We start from the raw sequence: 5,047 nt of genomic DNA on the forward strand, positions 1-5,047 counted from the left end.
TGTGCGAGTCGTCTGCAAACCACAGGTCTCTCTGCGGCTCCATCTTCACATCAGACCCAGTGGCAAAGTGATGCGGTTGGACTCGTGGTGGTTTGGGGTTAGGACAAACGTGCTCACAGGCTGACGGCGAGGAAGCCCTGGGGACCCCAGACCAGACCCTTCCCCGTCTGGTGACCGCAAACTAGCCCTGTGGCCCCTGCGGCCAGGAGGGGGGCGGGGCTCCTCCGGAGGGAAGAAGGGGGGACGGTCCCCAGAGGTGCAGAGCAGCCCAGGACACAGTGCTCGCGGATCAGAGGTTGTAGAGGCTCGTCTTCTTTGAATAGGGCTCCCCTCAAAATCAGGAACCAGGACCCTATGTGAGTCTGTAAGGTTTTTGGAATTTCCATCCCAAACATTGGAAAGACGTGTAAAAATATAAGCATGCACAAAAAATAAACACATGTAGAAAGTAAAAAAGAAAAACACCATCCACCATCACTCAGAAAAAGGAGTGAAATGAATGTGTTTGTTTTCCATAGAAAGTATGAGAAAACAGCTCCATGTTGCTTTAGGAATGGGCCCCGGGCTTTGAAAGCCAGGGAAAAAAAATCATTTAAAATTTAATTTTAAATGAACGCTGCTTTCCTGAGAATCTCCATTCTGTGCCCGTCGCCCTAGCAGCGCCATCCGCACTTTCCTTAGATACCAAATTAATTGCTTTGCTGAGAAGCCCCGCAGTCACCCAGGAGGGATCGAGGGGCTGCCCTCCCCCTCCGTGTCACCTGCGGCCCGCAGCCGCGGCCTTGGGGACGGGGTCTGAAACAATGAGGGAAATGCGACTTTTGCACAAACTGGGTTTGAAGCGTGTTTTCCAGACTCGCTTCTGGAAAGGCATGGTTTCATCTTCACATGCCATCCAGGTGATGCTGAGGTCACCGCCCTGGGGGGACCCCTGGTGGCAGAGGTGCTGGCCGCCACCACGAGGGAGGGGCTGCCCCATTCTCCCGTCCCCCGGTGCAGCCCGGCCCGGGTCAGCGGGCACAGCAGGCTCCCTCCCACAANCAGCTCTCTGCCCCTCGAGGGCCACAGGGACCATGGGGGGGGGAGGGGGAAACGGGGAGACCGTGGAGGGGCCGAGAGCCCCTAGGCAGCGAGGCTCTTAGCCTNCAATGCTCCGGCTCCAGTAAGTGGGGCGTGTGAGGGCTTGCTGCCCCCACCTCCGAAAGCCAGCCCGAGGAGCGCCCCCCCGCGAGTGTGGACGGGGAGGACAGCAGGGCAGCGGCCTGGCCCGAGGACACGCAGACGCTGCGTGGCCCGCTTGCGTGGACCCCTTTGTTCTTCGGGCTGCCATTCCGAGTTTACAATATTTGATTTTAGCCTGGCGAGATTAACGATCCCCGCTCCTGGATGTTTTCACAACGGCACGGCACGGAGCTGGCGGGAATGGAGCGGCGTGGGGCGCCGTGGGATCCCCGGGCCCGCTAGAGGCTGGGGGCCACCGCCCAGGGTCCCTGCTGCCCCCGGGACCCAGCATGACTGATGAAAACCCTCCCGGAAGGCTCTCCCACCCGGCCGTGCTTTTAAGATACGTCTTAACACGGTTATGCTTTTAATACCTGTCGTAACACGCGGGGGCGTGCTGCACTGGGGGCCCCCGGCCTCCTCGGCCCCGCCCGTGACTGTGGGTCACCCGGCTGCCAAAAGGCCAGCAGGGTGTCATCATCACGTCACCTCCTCCTCCTCCCCCACCACCCAGGAGTCAGTGACGTTATCCGGTGCGGAACAAGCGGAGAAGCAGAGCTCTGGCCTCACCCTCTGACTCCCACTGCGCCCCCAGCCCGACCCCGTGGGGCCAGGGGTGTGGAGCTGTGGTCGACGGTCCTCACTATATACTTGCATTTTCTTCGAACCAGGGAATCTGTTCTATAAAGGGAACCAGTGGTTTTCTAGGAGAGCCAAGGCCAAGGCGAATCAGCCCAGGAGAGATGAACATGCACAGGCTTGGGAGTTCACCAAACTGAGTTTGAATCCTGCCTCTTCCTAGCTGTGAGACAGGCAGCTCGCTCTTCCAGAGCCCCCATCGCCTTCTCCGTGAAATACGGGCAACCAGAATGGGCTGCCGTGACTGTTAGACCAGGTAGCGGATCTCGGGCATTCACAAGACGGTGGGTCCGCCCAGGAAGTGTCGTTCAACACGGTGTGGCCCTTTTACGGAGCACCTATTATGTGCCGGTGCTGATGCGGAGAGCAGCCACGGATGGCGCAGGTTAGAGACGAGCAGGCTACCGAGGCTGGAGAGGGTGCAGCACCCGAGGCGGGTCGTCGGTTTGGGCTGGAGCTGGGCGGGTGGATACGGTAGGGAAGGGCATTTGGTCAGAAGGAACCGCACAGAGACACAGGACACAACTTTGGGCTGACGCGGTGGCAGCTCGTGCGGGGACAGTGGTGTTCCCAGGGTGGACAGGGACCAGCGTCTGCTGACACCACGCCGGCGCCCCGGAGGCTCGCCTCTTTCCACCATGGAAACCGGCTCTCGGGATGGGGTCTAAAGGTCCAGCATCGCAAGGATGGAGAACAGCGGCTCCTGAGTCTTCGTTCCCTTCCGGAATCCTGGCCCCGCCGCCCAGCCCCGTGGGGGCTCATCCCCCGCCCGGCTGGCTCTCTGCCACTCTGCTGCCTGAGGCCTGCGGCAACAGAGGTGTTTCTTAAGTTTATTTACTTATTTTGAGAGAGACAGAGAACGAGAGAGACAGCAAGCCGCGGAGGGGTGGGGGGCGGGGGGAAGAGAGAGAATCCCAAGCAGGCCCCACGCTCAGTGTGGAGCCTGACACGGGGTTTGAACTCATGAACCTCGAGATCGGGCCCTGAGCCGAAATCAAGGGTCGGACGTTCAACAGACTGAGCCCCCCGGCGCCCCAGGGCCCGCGTGCGAGCGCTTAGCCGAGGCCGGCCGGGCAGAGCTGGGGTGCTGCCTGCGTGGGAGGCTGGTCTTCCAGCCGGTGACCCTTCCAGAGCCCCGGGCCTGTGCTGTCCGTCACGTACGTGGCCATTCTCCGCGCCCACAGCGCCGTCGAGCAGCAGCTCCGTACCTGGGAGGACGGGCTCACCCGAGGGGGGGAGGGGCCGGGGCGAAGGGGACGATCAGGATCACCTGGGCCGCGGGGGGAGCCAGGCACCCTCGAGCTGCTTCCACACGCTGAAGGCACGGGGGTCTGTGCTGACCCCCTGCCACAGCCCAGGGGCCCGTCCCTGCCGGGACGTCAGGGTCCAGAAGTCACGGGTGGGGACGCGCTCGCCTGGCCCTGACCTCACGTTGCTTTGGAGCAGGATCTCAGAACACTTGTCACAAGGCGACAGCACGGATGGGTCGTGTTTCGTTAGCACCTAATACGTGCCAGGCTCTGGGGCAAAGGACCTCGTGCAACACTAACCGTTTCATTTTCTCCAAAAGCCCGTGAGGCGGTGATGGCTTCCGCGTTTCAAACTGGAGAAGACAGAGCGTGAGGAGTGGAATTGTGTCCTGACGTTCGCCCGGTGCCACCCGCCACAGCCTCGCAACGCGCCCTGTAAGCAGAGCTGGGGTCGTCGCACAGGGGATGAGCCCAGACGGGGTCACGCCGGACGAGGGGTGGCCCCACCCCGTGAAAAAGAGGGAAATCTGGACAGAGACACACAGAGAAGCCACATGAGGATGAGGCGAGACCGCAGGGGTGCGTGTCAGGCCACAGGTCGCCGGCGGCAGCAGGGTGGGAGAGGAGGGGGACAGGCCCCTCCCCGCCTCGGAAGGAAGCCGACCTTGATGTTGGGCTCTGGCCTCCAGAGACGAGGGGACGGATGTCTGTTGTCTTCAGCCCCCCGTGTGCAGCGCGTTGGCACCACGTGGGGCGTCGGGGACCGTAGGAGACCACGAGGCCACCCAGGGAGGCCGGGAGGTTCGCACAGGGCAGGACGGGCCACGTTCACCCGCGCCCGAGGAGACCGCACCGCAGCGCGTGACACCCCGGGGCCTTCAGGAGCAGATGGTCCAGCCCCTTCGTTCCCAGATGAAGAAACTGAGGCTCGAGGAGGAGGGGACCTCGAGTGTCCCGGAGCGGGGCCAGGACCGGAGCGTAAGGACCGCGGAGTCCCCGCGCGGCCCCCGGCTCCGGCCCCGGCCCCCCGAGGCTGCTCTGTCCCCAGGCCCGGCCGCCCTCCGGGGACCGCTCACCACCCGTCCCTCCTGCAGCCCATCCCGCTCTGCCCCTGCCTCGCCCGCCTGCCCGCCTGCCCGCCTGCCCGCACACCCCGCGCACCCCGCACACCCCTCGAGACCAATGTGGCGTCTGTCGAACGTCATTTCCCTCTGAGCAGGAGCCCAGGGGCTCGCAGCAGCGGCTGAGGCCGGAGGGGCTCATCGTCGGGCCCAGCTCTGAGGGCACCCCGGGCCCCGGCCTCACCCCCGCTCTCAGGGCTCGCTCAACCCCACCCCCGACAGGGGCCACGTCCTGCCCCTCTGCGCAGCCTGGGCGTCCCTCCTCCGAGTGGCGAGTGCCGCCCTCGCCTGTGCACCCTGAGAACCCCGTGCGGCGCCCGACGTGGGGCGGCTCAGCCTGACAGTGACAGCCAGCCGCTGGGGCGCCAGCCTCTGCCACCAACCAGCCGCGTCCTCAGACAAGCGATTCACCGGTGTGCGCCTGGCTCCCCCGTGGTGGGGGGGGTAACGATCGCACTCCCCTCAGTGGTTGCTCTGAGAGAGAAAACAGAAAGCGCCCCAGAACCCACGCGTAAGGAGATCGGTGAACGAGTGAGCCGTGAAGACTGTCCGTCTGGGGCTGTGCCGGGAGCCCGGAGGGGCCGGGGGTCCCCAGGGACGTGGGCGGAGCCCCAAAACTGATGCGGGGCCCCCCTCCCCCCTGCTGACCCGCTGCCCTTCCCGCTGCGCCCCGGGTGTCCTCCACGGCCCCCGCCTCCCTCGGGTCTGCTTCCCGCGTACCAACCCACACAGATACCGACCGAGGCGCAGACGTGCGCAGGACTCGGCTGGACTCAGCGGAAACCCCTAGAAGGGGCTGGCGGGCTTGCCCCACAG

Source organism: Crocuta crocuta, unplaced genomic scaffold (genome assembly GCF_008692635.1).
Source record: "Crocuta crocuta isolate KB4526 unplaced genomic scaffold, BGI_CrCroc_1.0 scaffold408, whole genome shotgun sequence".
Lineage (NCBI taxonomy): Eukaryota > Metazoa > Chordata > Mammalia > Carnivora > Hyaenidae > Crocuta > Crocuta crocuta.